Below are 20,508 nucleotides of genomic sequence, written 5' to 3'. Positions count from 1 at the left end.
GACTGCTTATTAATAATGGAGAATAGATGATTACATTCTTCAGAATGTATTACTATAACTTATCTACAGGTTTTTTCATTAACAAAATCATATAGAGCAAATAATTTTTTAAGACTCACTGGGAGCTAAATATTCCCCATATGATCGAACCACAGAACATATCTTTCTGACCACAAGCTGCTAGTATTCCATTTTCAAACAAAGTTAAAGTTGTGCTTCTGAGCATAAAAATGAAGTATTCTGTTTGTATGGATTTCTATTTCTGTAGTTAAGAAAACTTTTAAGACATCTAAGAAGTTTAGTCCTATTGAAAAAAAATTTACATATAGGTGTGTGTGTGTGTGTGTGTGGTATGTGTACGCGTGGTGTGTGCGCAAGGCCAAGGTTGGGAGTTATGTTTAACCAATCCATAACCAATTTGTTTCCAGAATTTTTCATGTTAGTGCCAGAATGCACTGAGTTTGGGTGTACAAGATGAAAAAAAAAATTCGCAATGAGTGTGGACTTTGATTCTTCCCTTTGCAGCTGATTATTTGGCATCATGTGGAGTACAGATATAGTGTTAGAATCGATTCCAAAATTTCAGACAAATCATAAATCTCATATTGGCACCTGGGAAGAAGTCTTTAATTTGTGCACATCACTTTCAGATTCATTAATTTCTGAGCATCCTTTTCATAAGTACACACAAGAGGTAGAAAGAAAGAGTATGCACTCGTGCAAGGTACAACAAAGTGTGGAAAATCATAACTGAAAGAAAATTTTAGACATTCCCCTGAAAATGTTTCTCCTGAAAAAATAATTTTCCTCCATGATTCAATAGGTTTCTAACCTTAATCTTTATCTAAATAAAATATTTGAAGAGTTCAAAATAAATAGTTTTGAAAGCTTGGCAAACACGAGTATACTAATGCCTACCTCTGCACCCTGCCCTCATACTCAATATTCTACAGGCCAGAAGTGACCATTTTCTTGTCTGTTATTCTTTTCTTTGTATTTACTTTCCATTACTCAATAAAATTTTTGTCAAATATTTGCTATTATCTTTCAATTCCCTATTGTGATAAATGAAAATATTAAGTCTCTTACAACCTAGCTTGCCCTACGCTTTATCTATCCACTATAATAAATTCTTTTCCAACTTCCATTTATTTATGATTTGTATTATCAAATGTTTCTAAGCCAAAGAATATATTTACGTTTCTGTTACTTTTCCTGTCAACCTTTGTGGTGATGTTTTTCTGACAATTTTTTAAATTTGTGGGTTATTTATTTTTGAACCTCAGGCTGTATTCCCTGAAACAGAGTTATTGTCTCCAAACAAATTTGAAAGCACCTGTTGATGAAATATTAATAAAAACAAAAATCGCCTCCTTACCCAGAAAACCTCTCCACAAAGGGAGAACAACAAAAACGATGTTATTATAGAATATGCATTAAAATCCAAGCCTCAGGTGCATCATAGTGCAATTCACTAAAGAGGCAGCAAGGATAGAAGGAATCCTTATACTTCCATGTAACCAAACACATGCAGCCTGTTACATTCACATTTTCAAGATACAGAATAACTCAGTAAGAAGACTGGCAGCATATTTGCCACATGTAGGATGAACTTGCTTTCCTAAGTTTATATGGCAACCAGAGAGACCATCTGAATGAATTAGCTAATTGGCTTTATTCAAAAGATGAATTTCTCATATCATTACAATAGGAGGTAATTTGGAGACAGGGACCCGCCTATGCCTATTTCCTAGAAATTGAGAGGTAAAAGCTCTCTCTCTCTTGATCATTTCATTGCAAAGAATGGTTCCCAGGTCTTTGAGAAAAACACCCCTGGGTCATTAATTGGGCAAGATGCTACTTGGCTTTTGAAAGTATTTATTTATCTTTCAAATAGACAATTATAAGTTTTATGAAAAGGGAGAGGGGGAAAAATCGTTGTCCTCATTTTATCAGGAAGGACTGTTATTTTGTACTTTTAATTAAGCCTTCTATTCTAAATTTGTATTTGTCCTTACACACCCCAGTGTGCTGTAACAAACTCACAGGGGACCTGTGAAATACTTAAAATCTTAAAACCTTTACATAAATATATATTAGTTGGCAATTAACCTTTATTTTATTTTACTTATTTATTTATATGTGGTGCAGAGACTCAAATCCAGTGCCTTGCAAATGCTAGGCAAGCACTCTGCCACTGAACCACAACCCCAGCCTGAGATATTTAAAATCTTTTGGAGAAAACACTATACTACTTGATATCTGCTGGGCTCTGTTTAAACCACTAGCTTCAGCAATTCAGAAGCCTGAATTTGACTTGATTGCTCAATTCCTTTAGGTGATTCCGTATTTCTACAAAGCTGGGTCTTCAGAAATTGCTATAATAAAGATAATGTGGGATAGGAAAGGAAGTTGACAGTATTCTGTGAGTCCAAGGTTTGAGAAGTTGTACAGTGTCCAACAGGTGCAAACATTAGTAATTGTACTTGAGAATGAAATATGAATGTATTTTTTATTTTTTATTTCAACTTATGTATTTTTTCAAATAACCATTAAACTTCATGGAATAAAGATTACTTATTTTTGAACCTATTAAATTAATAAATTTAATTATTATCTCTTTCTTTGAGTCTCTGTATCCCATGAAAAAAATGCCTGAGACACAAAATTTTCTGAGAATTTGGAATCCCCCAGACTAGTACCTAATCTCTGCAAGAATATTATACTAAGTCATAGAATTATAGTAAATTCGCCTCAGACTGTGCCCTGTCGTCATAATTTCATTAACAGATATTTGCTCCCTTCCATCCTCTGAGAGTTTATTAGATTGGGATGAGTCTTAGAAAGTCATTTTATCTAGACGAAGAGCACAGATCTGGGGTGGTGCCTAACTTAGGTTTCATTTCCCTTTACCAACTCCCAGGACCAATGTTATGTTGTCATAGAAATAATGAAGCTTATTATTCATAATCATATGTGGCGATAATTAATTAACAAAAAAAACAGCTTTCTACCCAAAACAGAAACATCCACTCAACAGTGCAGCACAACTACTGGGTCAAAAAATTCACTGAAAGTTGATAAAATGCTCTGACAGTGCAGAACTCCATCAACTAAACAGCTATTAATGTACAAATCTAGCAGTTTTGTGATTGGCAAAGAGGATATGACATTGGAAAATTCTTCAAGTAGGTAAGCACAGCCTATTCAACTTCCATCCTTTGAGGTTTCACGCGTTTAGATTACGTATCTGCCATGTAGCTAATTACCCAAGTCATAAAGGGAACAGGACAAGAAAGAAACAAGAAAAAACACAAAAGGAGTTAAGCTGTATGTCATCATCACTGGATTCATGAACCATTGCCAGTGAAGGTCATTCACTTTAACTGGAATAAAACACAATAGTAATGTGATTTTATTAATCTCCCATAAGAATTTCCTTCCATGCGTTACATTTCCATCCCTCATTTCTTTTGTCTCATTTCATGTCTTCTATTATAGTGGCCGTAATATGCTTACTCCCCAATCTCTTATTGGCCTATATGCAAGCCATTTACAGTAGGTAATTAACTTTAGTGTGCCTGGGCCTTGTTATCTCAGCCTGTGCTGTTCATGGCCCTCTTTTATGATTACTTTTCTTGTATCAGAATTTAAAAGCATAAAAATAGGATCAATGTCTGTTGAGGACACCATGGCTAACATTTTCAGTCTCTAGTAACTAATTGCTTTGTTATACTCATTTGCTCAAAACCACAAATCCATTGACAGATGTGCTATCTAATTAAAAATAATAGGGTAAGTCAGACTAAAATTTAAGAAGCGCTTTTGCATTCCCTGGTCCCTAAGTCCAAAATCAAATACTAAACAACCACAGGTTATGCTGTATAAAACATGGCTACCAAGACCTGGGGCAATTTGAAACCAATTCGAATAATTTGCATTCCTCTAACCAAGACATCCTTGACACTTCCCTCCTATTGAAATGTAATCATCCAGGAAGGCAGGGCTAAGATCTTTCAGTGTCTTAGGAGGATAAGAACCTGATTTCAGTGGGCTCCTTGCTTCAAGTTCTGCAACTGCTTGTCTTGAAGATGTGTGAAAGTTTACTTCTCCTATGGTAAATAAGGCCAGCCGGCAAACACAGCTAGTCCATGATTCATCTTCAACCCATCTCATAGAAACCCTACCACTTTTTATTTCAGTAGATTGAGTTCAGACTGAATTCTGGTCTCTCTTCTCTATTATAATAGTTTTGAATAAAGTTTCTTTTCCTCTTTAACTCTGATGCAGTTTTTGCTTTGACACTCCAATGTCTAATAATTACAGAACGTATTTAAAACTATCAGTTTCATTTCATAGGTTTTTCCTGGGACTATCTCTGGTGTATCAACTGGGTTGTGTAGCTAGAAGTGAATTCAAAAAATAAAGTATTTCCACATCCAGTTTGTATTGATAATTAATATTTCATATTATCAAATTAAAACATTTATGAAATGATATTTGAAAATAAAAGTACACTGAGGAATTGAATTTTCTTGATCATTCTTGATTTTTCCCTTAAATTTTTCTTGATGATCCATATAGATAATGGAAAAAATATTTAACCTGTCTAGATATGACATTCAGCTTATTTTCTTTTTACATAGTAAACCCAATGTATATTCAATGAAGAAATGTTAATATCTATTTATCATCCTTTCCTTGAAATTATGAATCACGATATGCAAAATTTGATGCTGATTTACAATCCATCAAAATGAAGAAAGTAGAGGTAGGATGGCATCAGAAGGGAGGTAGATGGTGAGTATAGTTCCTGACAGATTGAGCTTATGATGCCTAAGATTTAGCCCAAGGGAGATGCCCACCTGAGCCTGCATGTGGGGAGACAGCACAAGGATGGGCAATCGGAAGGCATGAGAGGAGAGGAGGAATTTTCTATAGAAGGGAGAACCTTGAGTTCTTTAGATGAGCAAGAGATGGGAGAGAGGAGAGATTATTATTTCTAGAGGCAGAGGTAGTTCTACCTAAACCAGTTTTGGAATAGAGCTATGAAATCATTTGTGATTAGGATAGCCTTGTAACCTTATGTTAATCCATCAATTTCCGTATCACAACCACGGCTGGCACTTTGCCGCATAAAAATTTCAGATAGGGTTGGTGTTGGATATGAAAAATAAAAAAAACCCAAAAATAGTGACACCTAGGAAAGGTGGGTAGGGGGTAGGAAAGAAAGCCATACATTGAGAACATTGATCCTTTCCCAGTACATTCTTTCCCGGTGATAAAACAAACCCTGGGGAGGAGTTGTCCATCAAACCTAGAAAGGCAGTCTCTGGGGCAAGGCCAAAGCATTATTCCTTCCCTAAATACATCCTTTCCAGATACCAACCACTGACCCCAGGCCCTCCATGCTGCTCAGTAAGATAAATCCCAGAAACCAACTGCTGACTCCAGACTCCCTCCCATTTTGTCCAGTAAAACAGACCTCAAATTCCTGAGTGCCCAAGCCAACACTCATTAATTAAGGCACCTCTCAGTATTACCTACATAAGCCCAGTCCCCTCCTTTGTTCAGGGGCCCATTTTCCACCATTTCCACCAGGGTTGAGCAGCATCCCCACTCCCCCCCAACCCCCCACCCCCGTTCCTGCCCCCCACCTGGTCCTGCATGAGACTTCATTCCTGAATAAAGAGCTGATCCGTAAAGTTTGCGTCCAGTCTGTCTTTTTGTGCTAGCAGTTAGTGTCCCTCCATTGTATGTTCTGGTGAAAATTTGAACGTGCTCTGTGTTGTACATTTGTAACAAAGACTTAAACTCTTCACTTTTGCCTGCAAACGTCCAGTGTGTAGCTAAAAGCAGGATTAAAGACCTGGCCTCTCTGCCTCCATTTTGCATTCATCCCCTTTGCTCCCAGTCACCTGGGATTCCAGAAACAAGATCTGATCTAGTGGAAGCTACCCTCTAGGCAACAGCAATTTTTTTTTTTTTTTTTTTAAATCTGGGACAAGACCCTGCCTGATCAATCCTGAGATTAAGGACAGAATACATCTGATCAAGATCACCAGCTTTGGCAGTTGTGAAAAGCCTCCAACTGTGCAAAACCCCCAACCTTTGCTTTCATTCCCCTTTCTATAAAATCTCAAAGTCATTATCAGACCCTGGAAGATGAGGATAAGGACATTAGTCCCATTGTCTTTCCAGTGTAGCATAACTGATTGAAGTTCCTTTCATGATTTTCACCTTTACAGTTCAGTGGCTGAACCTGACTTGTTGATCCCTGGAGTCAGGCCTCTGGCAGAGGACTTCCATAACGCCTCCATGAGGAAGGGGTGATATATCTCTTATGTATCTGTATTACTGGTTCTAGTCTTGACTCTAAACGCTTACATAATAAAATTCCTGGTGAAAAATTAAATTGCCTTTTAATAGAATTGATTATTTACCCTTCTGAAGCCAGAATTAATGATAGGCAGTTAGTGTTGAATAGGTTATTGGGTCAGATTGAGAAAATGGAGGCCAGTGGAAGTTGGAGACCCCCTGGGAGCATGGAATGCCAATGTCTCCAAATTACCAAAATTACCAAAAATTGCCTGCCTATATTACCCCTCCCAAAAGGTTGCAGACAGGGAGTTGTTAATTCATGCCCCCTAGGCTGCTTCTTGCCTGGATCACTCCATTTGGCCTTTCCCTCTGCCCATCTATTTCTTACCTTTGGGCCATGCCACCAGCATCTCCTGGGTCTAGTCACCTAGGCAGGAAGGCGAGAGATAAGTGAGGAGAGAGCAGGAGAACAAAGGAAGTTTTATTCTATAAAAAGGGTCAGGGCACTCTCTCTTCTTGGGATACCAGAACACCAGCCATGGCCCCCACTTCTCCCTCCCGAGAGAAGTCTGTTACTATCTTTAAATAACACCTGCTTCATATGCTTGCTTCGGCTTGTTTCTTTAATGTTCAAACTTCAACATTTGAGGAAGCAGAACTTGTCACCAATGACTGTTGGTATCGCTTCTATTTACAAAAGTCCAAGTGTCTATAAATAATAAATACTGAAATAATATGAGCAGAGTTCTTCTTTCTCTCTCTTCTCTCCCTCACAACTTTTTGAAGCTTAAAATATTCCTGATATCAAGTAAACCTGCAAGTAAATGTTTCTAGAAACTGAATGTATTGCCTTTGCCTTTTTGTTTAAATATTTGATTGATTTACTAATTAGTTTTCTATATACACTGCATTTTTACCAGTTAAATTTTAGGTTTATGAGGAAGTAATTCTAGTCACAACATTGCATATTAAAGCCTCAGATAACTTGGAAAAAACTTTGGTAAAGGCTATTTTGAAAGAAAACCACATTGTATAATGTGTAGATTGCATGGCTATCCAAAATAAGTTAAAATAATGAAACTTGCACTATAGAATAATTGTTGTTAGCTACTAGTTTAACTTCTAACTGGCAATATTTCCAATGATCTTCAATGAGAAAGTAGTAGAATGAGAATAATGCTGCTGAAAAAATGCAGATATAACTTTTATAGAAGGACCAGAAATACTACATCAGGAACAGAAATTAGGTTCAGAAAAACTCCTTTGTTGAAATAGTAAAATCAACGCTGCCACCTGATGGCCAAAAGAGAAATTGCAATCCTAGAAAGAAGAAAATTAAATTTTACAATTTCTTTCCTTGAAATGATCCACATTTTTATGTCTACTGCCTCAAATTTTCTTATCTAATAAGATACAGACATAGAATATAAAGCTTTGTGAGTTAATACCTATAACTAAAAGTTGCATGATTTCGTTTTGTTTTGTTTGGTTTTAACCTAGGAAGTTAACTTATTCTAGTGAAAAAGAAAAGCCTGAGCTTGGGAGCCACAAATATCTGGATTTAAGTTCTAGCCCTTACTATAGCTTTATGGCCTTGACAAATTAATTTCCTTAAGTTTTAATAGTCTCACATATGAGTGCAAAATATGAAATTCATCTGCATGTTTCTTTATACATGGTAGATAAACAGTAACTGATAACTACCTTATTTTCACTTGAACTATCTGAAATTTACTAAACTTTTGTTGAAAGTATTTTTATGGGCAGTGTTGTCCAACATTGTGATTTGCTTCTGTCCTATGTAAGCTTTGGGTTGTCTAACAATCAGCAAAGAGGACAAGCAGAGCATTCTGTCACTGGGGTAGACAGGTGGGTTGACTGCTTGGTTCTGCATTTTTTGAAAGAGATCAGGAATCCAGAGCTGCAGAGCACTTGTCAGGATGTTTTAAATCTGTCAGTGCCTTCCTCACCTCCAACTTAGTTATCCCAAATATGCCCCCATTATCCTCATGGGAATTTCTTGCATTCCCATCCCATCCAATGGTTCCTTCTGCTCAATCCAACCAGTCCTGGAGCTCTCCAGGGAGCATCCTGCAGTGTTTATGCCCATGTTAATGAAGTTGCTCACTAGTTCATGAAAAGAAGTTTACCAAGTATGTTCTCTAATTTTTTGTTATCTCTGAATGGATGAGCCTTAGGCAAAATTTTGCAATGGGTCAGTTTCTCTCAAATGCTTTCTAAATTTCTAGCACATTCTTTACCTAACTCGCTCACCCCACCTCCCAGAGCTTCCATATTTTCACGAGAGCCCCAGTTTACTTCAAAAGTATCCCTATTTAGGCTGGAGATATAGCTCAGTTGCTAGAGTGCTTGCCTTGCAAGCACAAGGCCCTGGATTCAATCCCCATCACCCTGCCCCCCCCCCCCCAAAAAAAAAATTACCCCTATTCTTCCCTTTCTTTCTTTCAAAGTACATTTTAAGTCTCACAATGATCAAAATTAGAAATAAGAAAACATGATTAAACCATTAACAAAAAAGTGTGAGCATGCCTAACCCCAATCTTCCACAATGTGTTAGTTAATATTTAGTAGTTTACAATCTAGATTCATCTCAGAATCTCCTGGGAAATTTTTTAAGTCAATTTATTTTATCTTTTATGTGGTGTTTAGGACCTAGTACCTCACACATTTTAGGCAAGAACTCCACCACTGAGCCACAGCCCCAGCCCCACCTGGGAAATTTTTAACAAGCAAATGTAATTAGTCCTGGGTGGGACTTGAGTACTCTTAGTTTTAAAAGTTCTGTAAGTTACCTAAACTGTGGTCATTGTTGTCACCCACTCCAATTAATCTCTGGTTAATTAACTTCAAAAGTAAGAAACAGATTTTTGCATTGAACTGAGAAGAAGAAAAGTAAGAAAATCTTAATGTCTATTCCCCCTGAATAAGTAAAAAAAAAAAGGGTACACAAATAGTAAACTAATAAAAGTGGAACTCACAAGATGCAAACTGTAAGGGCCTTATTTCTATTCCATTGTTGCCTTAAAAATTCACCCAGTATGATCTACTTTCCACACCTTCTTGGCAACATTCTTAGACTCCATAGCTCAATGGCCATTTTAGTAATTAGAAAGGTCCCGTCTCTTATTCCCCCAAATTAGAACTGACTGTGTTCTGTATCCAAAAATGCATGGAAGCAATGTTACCAAAATCTTGATCCTTGTCCCTGATGCTAATCCAATAATGAGGACATGATTTTGAAAAAAAGGAAAAAGAAGTTTTATTGTTTTGCTAGCAAGGGAGAAACACAGGGGACTCCTGTCCCAGAGGTTGTGATTCTGCCCAAGGGGAGCAGGGGTTTTTAAACAGGAGATTCAAAGACTACATTCCACGTATTCTCTGTTGGATTGTAATTCACTTGTTAATTTGGGAGAGAGTCATTTCTGAGATCTCCTAGTACCATCCCCAAAGTCTGGATTACTTCGTTCCTAAACTGGGTGTATGCTCAAGGACAGATAACTGCCTATGTTGGGGGAGAAAGGTAATCTTGTTTCCCCTGAGTTAGGGAGGGGGAGAGTAGAGAGAAACAGGGAGAGAGGAAGAGAAAGAAACGTGTACATTTTAAAAATAAGTTTCAGAGGCAGAGCAGCAAGGGCTATATCAAAGCATGAAGTGAACCACTGCAACAGAAACAGAAGAGGAAAGGCAAAAATCTGTCACCGTGAGGCCTACCTAGTCTGCTCTTGAACAACACTGACAGACCACAATGTCCTCCACTGTGGCAGGCTTTCAAAAACTGGTTCATTGTGGAGGGCAATCGTAGGGCCAGGCTGAACTGAGGGTCCCATTTAAGTTGATGCTCCCTTGAGCTGACTTCATACAGACCTACCCACTTTCGTTCTCACTTCTGGGAGGAGCTCTTGGCAGAGAAGGGTTGGAGACCGGGTTCCAGGAAGACTGCACAAGTTACATACAGTCATACTTGAAGGCATGTCAATACATGGGAAGTTCTGATCCTCAGAACTTGCAAATGTATCTAGTCCTCTTCTCTTTGTATTATGGTCCAGAAAGCTCTTTCTGTTTTCCTTTACCCTTTCAACATATTGGGGCACAAACTCCTTTCTGGTGGAACTGCAACTCAGCAAATGTGAAACTAGGGAAGAAGTATCAGCCTCAATTCTTACACACATTTTCATCACTAGCATGATTCTCTTAGGGTCTTCTCACATTTAACTTGAGGGAAATCATCAATAGCAATTTCTTTTTTAAAAAAAAGTATTGTTTCTAAATTCACAATTTCCTTTTTAATCAATTTTACAAGGGAAATTTTATATAGTAAAATGTCATTTTTAAGTTAAGTTCAATTATTCAAAAGAAGACCATTAATATTGTCATGATTGTTGAGTCCTTTTGCAGGCGAGATAAATATTTTTCAATATAGCAATAACTGTTTCTCCAGAGATTTCTGGTTCTTTTATAAGAAGAGTTTTTCAGGAAACTCTGCTTACTTAGTTTCTCCCAGCATATTGATCTCAGGCAGGCTGCAAGACAGGCCTTTTACATTGCTAGTGTCTTGGGGAAATGCCCAGGAACCTTTGGTTTTACCCTGTTCCACTCCAAATCAAGTCAGCCTTCTCCACCACCAAAATTACTAGTTTTTACTGTGCCTCACACATAGTCCTACCAAGATGCTGGAGTATTCCCAGCTACCACACCACACAGTCCCACTGTTCTTATCCAAATTTAGTGGTTTATTGGTGAATACATACTTCCTAATTTATTACATGCCTTTCTTTAATACCTGAGTCCTGAAAGAGTTAAATAACTTTTCTAGGTTTGCCTCATCACTGCATTTTAGGAGAGGATCTGAATAGCTTCTCCTGCCACCACCTCAAATGTTCTCCTTAGTAAATTGGGTCTTTATAGCATATGTGGCAGTGATACACTTATTTATGTATAAAAGTATGGTAGACACAATTCTAAACATGCTTCAAAATTCTCAGGCCCTGGCCTCTTCACTGAAATACTCATGTAGATTGTGTGGTAAAAGGAATTTGCAGATGTGATTAAGATGTAGTCCCTTAAATAGGGCCTTTATCCTGGATTGTCTAGATTGGTAAATCTAAATACATGAGCCCTTAAAAGCAGAGAATGTTATCATGCTAAATTCATAAAAATGCAGCAAAAGAGGGAGCAAGAAAGGCGTAAAAAAAAGGGAGGTCAGAGAGATTCAAATCCTAAGGACTGGCATGTTCTTGCTGGTTTTGTAGATGAGAAAGTGAGGTAAGTACATGAGTCAAGAAATGTGGATGATCTCCAGGATCCAAGAACAGTAGCTTCCAGATATTAGCCCTCAAGGAAGCATTGACCTTACTGATAATATGGTCTGAAGCTGAATTCACCCAACAGCCTGAACAAGCGTGCAAGTGTGTACTTCCTGACCTTCCACCAATACACACCACCTTACCTTGGCCTCAGCGTGAGAAGCACAGGACTGGGAACCTGCAGAACCAGTATGCCTGGACTTCAACCAACACAACCGTGAGTTATTAATGGATATTGCTTTATGATGCTAAATTTGTAATAATGTCATGTGAGCAATAAAAAACCTATGATGCAATATAGGGCAAATAAGTGTTGTAGATAATGAGACCCAGGCTTCTCACTCTTGGAGAAAGGATTTGCGAATTAAAAAGGGAAGGCTAGAATGAACTTTGTGGCACTAGATCTCAATTAGAGGTATCCATATGCATATTCACATGTGGAAAAAAAAAGAAATGGATGTTGAAATATGTGTGTTGACATGAAAATCTTGGTTTTTAAAAGCCATTCTTTGAGGCTGGGATTGTGGCTTAGTGGTAGAGCACTTGCCTAGCATGTGTAGGCACTGGTTTCAATCCTCAACACCACATAAAAATAAACAAAATAAAGGTATTGTGTCTACCTATAATTAAAAATATTATTTGGGAAAAACCATTCTTCAATACAAGGAACTAGGAACTCTTGCAGAGGAGACAAGAATATTTATTTAGATACTGAGGATTGAAACCAGGAGTGCTTTACTATGGAGCTACACCCATAGTCTTCTTTTTCCTTTTTTTCTTGGTACCAAGGATTGAACCCAGGGGTGCTTTAACACTGAGCTACATCCCCAATCCTTTTTTGTTTTATTTTGAGTCAAGATCTCCCTAAGTTGCTTAGGGTCTCCCTAAGTTGCTGAGACTGGCTTTGAACTTGCGATACTCCTGCCTCAGCCTCCTGAACCACTGGAATTACAGAAGTGCATCACTGTGCTTGGCTTTTTAAAATTTTAATGTTAAGACAGTTTCTTGCTAAGTTTCAGGGTGCTCACTAAATAGCTGAGGCTGACATGAAGTTTGCGATCCTAACAGACATCAAAGTCACCGAGATTGCAGGCTGCACTGTGCTCAGCTAGCCAGGAACGTCTTATGGTGCTAAGGAGTACAAATATGCTCACTAACAATGTGAATATGAAACAAAGAAACAATTATGAAACTTATAATGCTCCCAACTACCAAACATAAGACAATTTGATGAATTAAAAAAAAATATTCCACAGAATAAAAAAAAAAAAGTATACTTACATAACTGAGGAAATTTATTTGGGATAGCTCTTTCTTAAAGTAGAATGCTAATTAATGTAAACTCAAGAAGTGATGGAAATAGAGAATCTTTGTTGGCAAAACTCAGAGTAAGTGCATGTAAGAGTCATCGGTAAATGTCAGACTTGGGTGAAAGTTTGCTGAGAAATAAAATATCTGCATGGTCTCCAAGTATCTATGCAAGAGATATTTCTTAAAAACAAAGGGGAAAATAAAGAGAGCAGTCATTGCTGGCAAACACAAACCTTATCAAAGTGACCAAAGATTCATCATATACAGTCATTATATAGATCAGATGTGTTGGGAAGAACACGGTTTTATAGAATTTTTGCCAAAAAATGTATAATATCAGTATTAATCATTAAAAAAACATCACACAAACCCAAACTGAAGGATATTCTACAAAACAATTGGCTGATCCTTTTCCAAAACATCAGGATCCTGTGTGGTAGCCAGCCTCCAAGATCACCCCAGTGATCCTGCCTCCTGGTATTCTCTCATTTCTGTGGTTTCCTCCCACATTGTATCAGGCATGATAGGGAGGGTTCTAAAGATGTGTTCTCCTCTCTGGTTGATTCAATCTAGTATGAATCTAGATGCTGTGGTGAAGCATCTTTGCATGTACAAATAATATTTCCAGGGTTCTCTGGATGGTCAACAGAATGCAGTTTTTAGAAGGGATATGCCACTTCTAATATGAGGTCCTACAAGACACTATGATTTGAGTTTTGGTTGTTCTCCCACTCTCCTTTCTATCTTTCATCCCTGCCACAACCTTAGGTCCTGTGAAGGGGATCACAGGCTGGGGAATGGAGCTCTCTAACAGCCACAAGAGCACCGGTTTTTACAAGCACATGATCACATCCCAGGCAAGCCTTCCATGATTATAGTTCTAATTAACATCTTCACTGAAAAATCTCAGAAAACCCAGCAGAGCTGCTCCTGAATTGCTGACCCACAGAACTGTAAAATAAACATTTGTTTTAAGTCACTGAAGTTTGGAGTTATTTAATATTCACCAATAGAAAAGAAGTACATTCAAAAAGAAAAAAAAAAAAAAAAGACTGAAGAACTGTTTCAGATTGGAAAAGACTAAGAAACCATGAGAAATAAATTTAAGGTGGGATTTTAAGAAGGATCAGACCAGGTAAAAACCATTACAGTCCAAAATGATTTCTTTGCAAGTATTTTACTGAGTATTTTGATAAATTAAGATGGATTAAATATATTCCTTCTAAACCATCTTACTTTTGTTAAGTTTCAGATATTTTACAATAAACCATCTGCAACATGTAGCCTACTCATATAAATCTTATATGTCAATCTGTCACATAGAAACTATCATGTCCAATAATGTTTCTGGTGTATATTTAATAATGAATGTTTTCTATTAAATACATCTGTTGAGATACCAAAAATCACTGGATTCATTAAATTATATTCACCAAGTTCAAAAGTGCACCAAGTTCCCTTTCCCATTCATAAATGTGTTTATATTCATAAAGAGATAAACCAAAATTTCCAAAACTTTGTTATAAAACAATCTAATACAAACATTCTGATTCAATAAAATATATGTACGTTTATTTTGTATGATTATGTACAAAAAATCTTGAAAGAATATGGATCTAAATTTGTATCTATATATTCCTCCAATTACATAAGTCAAATGTATTCAGTTTTTCCACATATAACAGTTTTACATTTGCATTTTCTACAATTAGGATAATAAAAGTGTTAAAAGGTTTAAGACATATATCCAAGTACATACAAAATTCCAAAGGTCAACTTATAAGTTAAACCTTTCTTTAAAATCATTACAAATTGTGAAAAACACATATTATGAAAAATTTTGTTCTAGAAGTAGCATACCAACTCATATAACCTAGGTGGATACAAAAGTAAAAATGACAATTATAAATTATAGTAGTGTCTGTATCACCCTATCATGAAAGGAGGTAGTCTTTCTAAATATATATTATAAATGATGAGTCCCACTCCTTTTAAAGGCCAAAATTATTGGTTTATTATATTTTCATTAAAATGTTTGTTAAAAATGTTATTATCTTATAAAACTGTATATACCGAATACAATGTAGCCCTTGATTATAAATGCCAATTATTTGATGACTTGTTTATCAAACTGTTTATATGCATGGGGTGATTTTTTTTTTCTTCTCCCTAAATTAAATGGCCCTAGACTCACATGTTTGTATAGTCACTTTTTATAGTTTGCTTTCTTATTCTCATTTCACATTTCTATTGGTGAGTGTCTCAGATTTGCCATCAGTCTACCGCAATGAAACTCTTTTGTGCGGTCCCTTGTGTCCATATTAGGACAACATTAGTCTAAATTCTCCTTTAGCCTTGATGGTAAGCAGGTAGCAACATCTGAATATGTCTGACTGGGTGCAAGGAAGAGTCTCATAGAGGTATCACATATACATTCCCCTGTCTCTCATATTTGGTTGATGAAATTTCCCACTTCCCCAATACCTGAATTTTTGGCTTTCTGGATTTAATTTTTGGTGCTTAAATGTTCCTAGTTTAAGCAACTCTAACCCTCTGCTTCCTAACCTTCTGCTTCTCCCAACTAATAGCCAAGTGTGCTTGCCTCCTAATACTTCCATTATTCTCCTTGAATTTCAGCTTATCAAGGCTCCTAGGATCCTGAATACTCATCTCTCACAGATTTCCACCAAACACAATCTCTTAAGTTCTGCAAATTTCTAGTCCTTCTCCTGGCTTCCTACTAGTTCTTTACTCTCAGCTTGTGATATCCTGATCACAATCTACTAAAACTTGCTTGCAAAAAGACTACCCTAGGGAAGGAATGATGAGGGAAATCTGATAATCAACCTTAATAAATTAAAACCTTTATTTGGGGGAAAAAAAACCACCCAGATATAAATGTAATCACCTCTAAGTTTCGATTTGCATGTGCCAGACATGCATTCCACCATGGAGTTACATTCCAGCCTTTTCTAGACAGTGAAAATTTTTAATAATAGAAGTTACTTTTGTTGATTTGAACTATTTCCTCTGTATTCAGGGTAAATGTGACATAAATATGACCAAAATGCATGAGGTTTATTTATAATTTTATCAGGTTTATGAGACATTTGACCTTAATACTAAATGCAGCAAAGAACAGGGCTTAATGTCTTAATTGAATAACAATAATAGATACCTACTATGTGCAAGGCCCTATTTTAGGTAGTCTAAGTAATGTGCTAGATTATCAGGTTTTAAAATAAGAAAAATTATTCAGTATACAAATATTGGTCAATAACACATTAAGGAACATTTTTATATCTAATTGGCACATTTCATGGAACCTGGTTCTTTCTTCTGAAATATATATAATTGAATAATACTATCACAGGAGCAAAAAATTAAGTATTGAAAATTAGCAAAATCAAAAATCGGCTACTGGAAATCAAATTGAAATGTACATATGTCTATTCTATGCTGAATTTTTTCATATACTTGAACACAAAGAAGATAACTAACCTATATTCTAATAGTTCAATAACTTAACTGTAGTAAAATAAAGACCAGATTAATATATTAATTTGAAGACAAATTACATTGTAAAGCTGCCTTTAAATTCATGGGCTGTCACAATTCCAAGAAACCATGAGAAAAAAATTTGATTAGCTTAAATTTTTCCATTATCAGAGATAAAAATTAAAGTGCAACAAGTTGTAAATGAAATAAAAACTTAATGATGAGGTTTTTTTCATCATGTTTTTTAAATATAGATTTTAAACTAATTTTTAGCTGTTTTTCTTGTTACTGGTTGACGTAGACAGTGGAAAATAAGTGAGCCTGTGTGTGATTTCAGGCTTTGGTGGACTTTGGAGGCACAGGTCTGCTTCTTGCATTCAAACAAAATCAAGAGTTGATACATATACAATGAACACTCTTGATATGAACCATCGGTGTTTAAAATACCACTGTCTATACTGGGTAGATAATGCTGCCATGGCACTGAGTGTTCTTAGAAATGGAGGTCAATTTTCCAACTGTCAAGTAATCTTTTTCTCTTCACCCTTCATTTCTTGCTTTGTTGAGATCCCGTTCTACTGGAACTGTTGTCACGACTGCATTCTGATTTTGAAATGACACATCTGGGCCTGATGGTGGCGGTTTATACAAAAAGATTGCACATCCATTGAAGAAAATGGTGATAACCTTACAAGTAACAGCTGAATAGAAAAATAAAGATAATCATGCCTTTGGTCCTTCAGTTATTACACAAGTTTAATGCTCATTGAGAATTCTTCATGAAGTGAAACTCACAATGGATTACTACATGGGCATTATGATTGTTTTAAAATTGTAAAACACCAGGCAGACAGAAATAAATATTTATACAACTCAATGAACTAGCATTCATTTTCTTTCTAAGCAATAAAAATGTACAATAATTGTTGTATTCATGGTCATGAGTGTGCATTTTTGTGAAATAAGTGTTGTATAGGATTAAATAATCCATGTTCCATTTACAACTTAATACAATATCCTATCTTAAGAAAGTTACAAGCAACCAAGTGTCAGTGATAAAATAGCCTATTACCATCCTTAAATTTGAATCAAGTTGCAGAATTTTCATGTCCAAATGGAAAATAATCTTTAAAAAGTAAACTTTGGAGATCTTAGGGAAAAGATTCTACAGAAATATATCACATTTAATTCTTACCCAAATTTACCCTGCTGTATCACCTAAAAATAGGAGACATTAAGATTACTTCATAAGCTTTGATATGTTTTCAAAGAACTCTGGTTTTAAAATCAACTAGGTAAACAAAAACTAGCACCATCCACGGTACTAAGCATTTAATTAGTGCCAGTAGAATAAATTAAATGTGATCTCACTGTGTAGTTTTTCTAGTAGCTGGTTTCTTTTTACTAATTATTAATATTTTATTGAAAAATGTACATTTGAAAATCAGGAATGCTCATTGATACAAGCATTACTAGATTTGTAGAAAGAGGAGCTTTATAGATATACACATATTCAAGATGTCTCTATTTAAAATATTCTAATTCCTTGGGTTATTTTGGAATTTAAATTTATCATACTATACATACTAGATGTGTTGCTCTACTTCCTTAATCTTAACTATTATTTAACCATAGCAACACAGACCATAAAAGGTGAAGAGAAACACAAATATACTTAGCATGTATGTGTGTGTGTGTGTGTGTGTGTGTGTATATATATATATATCTTCTAAACTATAAAAATCTTCTTACAACATGCCTCATAACCAAAGGACACTACCCTACAGCAGATCTATGTTTTCCAAAGCCTAAACACCTATATGACCATCATTCCTGAGTTTCTCAAAATTCACCTTTAGCTTTTGGGTATACTTCCCTAAAAACTGTGAAAGAAAATGTAAAAAGAAAATAATAACAAATGTGTGATATAATGAAAGTTAAAATTATACTTTTCTAATTAAGACTGCACCTTGCAGACTCCATTTGAAGCTTCCCATTACATGGTGTGGCAACCAATCTCCAATCCTGGGGCTACAGGATTGTTCATCAGGGTGCACTGAACTTTCCAGACCAACTATGATACAAGTAACCAACACTGATATTTTTTGACTTAACATTAATTTACTCTAAAGTTTTCAAGAAGTCACTTACTTATAGCTACTAGCATATGCGCCATCTTGATATTATCGTAAATCCAGCAAGCACCTTTAATTCCACATTCGTTAATATCCCAGAGAATGCATGTGCTGTCTATTGTGACACCAAATATAATTGGTCCAGGTATAGTGCCTAGAAAAATTGTAGGCAAAATACAAAAGGACAAAGATTACAGCTTGTACAAGTTTTTAATATACATAGCTATACATATATTTATATAGATAAAAATGGGCCTTCAATTGTCCAGATGCAAGTTAATCAATTCATGTAAAAGACAAAAAGATAAACACACAAATAAAATAATTGAAAATAAATATATCTAATTATATATTCTAATCAGTTAAAATATTTTAATAGAAATCTTTGTCATGTATTGTGTTAAAATTTAACTTAGTAAAGAGTTTAATTCATTGCTTGATAATTTAATGAATATGCATTTGAAATTCGCTATTATAGATTTTAAAAAATCAAAATGCTTATTCTTTTAATTTTTTCTTGTTATAGATGGACATAATACCTTTATTTTCTGTATTTATTTTTATGTGGTGGTAAGGATTGAACCCAGTGCCTCATGCATGCAAGGCAAGTCCTCTATCACTAAGCTATAACCCCAGCCCCATCAAAATGCTCATAATTGATGCAAAGTAATTCTGTTGAACTATAATACATTTGTTGTGTATACAAGTTAATATGAATTTGTATGAGTACACACCACACAAATGTATGTATCATGTTAACAAACATTGGAGTATTTCTTACACACACACACACACACACACACACACACACACACATTACTGAAGCCAACCAATCACAGGTTGAAAATATTTTTAAAAATTCATCTTTACTGAACATGTACAAACTGTTTTTCCTTGTCACTATTCCCTAAACAATACAGTATAACAACTATTTACATAGTTTTTACATTGTTTTATGTATTATAAAAAAACTAGAGATGATTAAAGTATATGAAAGGAGAGGATATCCATAGATTATATGCAAATACTAAGCCATTTTACATTAGGAACTTGAGCATCCAGAGATTTTGGTACCTCTGGATACCTTTTTGGGGTTGGAACAAATCCTCCAAAGACACTCAGAGACGACTGTAGTTAAGACACTTCCAATTGTTACAAATCAAATGTTTGATTTCAGGAAGTATTTCTTAGAAAAAGTCTCAGGCTATACCTGGTCTGTGCTTTCATGACATGTAGCAGGATAAAGTCAAAACTGCACTGAACTGAGAGGGATCATTTTCCTGGTCTCATTTCCATCATTAATTCTGTAACTATGGGCAAAACCCCTGAATCTTTCAGAAACTTAATTTACTCATCAGAATAATAAGAAAGTTGGTTTAGGTAATCTCTAATGTTCTTTTTACTTTTATTTTAATGAATATCTTGGTATTATGTTTATTATATTTCTTTCTTATTCTTCCTACATCAGAAAACTCCCATATCTGAAAACTTATAAAACTCTCTAGAATACATAATTTCTTCCAACAGTTCTTAGTTTGTCACAATATCAACACCACAGTTGCTATTGATGTTTGACTCATTAATTTTCACTGTTAATGCAACATAACAGTGTCACAAATGAAGATAAAGAAGAGAAAATAAATTATGTGTTGAAGGTTTATTTTATATTTTAAGTAAATTCAGTACATCTTATAAAATTATATTTGCAATAGGATTGGAAACAACAATAACAAATTGGGTAAGAGAAAAGTTGTCATTATGTTATCATGTGGCATAGAATTAATGCTACATCCTGAGCATTAGTAAACAGCTTTCTTAAATGACAATTGTATAGTTTTCCTCTTTACTTTAATTATTTTCTTGGCACGTACCCTATCTAAATAAATTCATAAACTCAATGAACCAAAATAGCCAACATT

The 20,508-nt window shown here is 35.4% G+C and overlaps 1 pseudogene across 1 annotated transcript in view; it reads right to left on the bottom strand.

Annotated features, from left to right (window-relative positions):
• Positions 1 to 15,050: 15,050 nt before the first annotated feature.
• LOC306663441 (solute carrier organic anion transporter family member 4C1-like) overlaps positions 15,051 to 20,508 on the bottom strand; it is a 30,156-nt pseudogene continuing 24,698 nt past the window's right edge. Inside the window, exons 9-10 of the transcript XR_013766681.1 lie at positions 18,606 to 18,743; positions 15,051 to 17,155 (exon numbers count right to left, since the gene is read on the bottom strand). The product of XR_013766681.1 is annotated as a solute carrier organic anion transporter family member 4C1-like (transcript). The remainder of the gene's footprint in view (positions 17,156 to 18,605; positions 18,744 to 20,508) is intronic.

This window comes from Sciurus vulgaris (assembly GCF_902686455.1).
Source record: "Sciurus vulgaris genome assembly, chromosome: 6".
Taxonomy (NCBI): Eukaryota; Metazoa; Chordata; class Mammalia; order Rodentia; family Sciuridae; genus Sciurus; species Sciurus vulgaris.
Note: the sequence above shows the minus strand (reverse complement) of the source record. Positions and strands in the feature narration are given on the sequence as shown.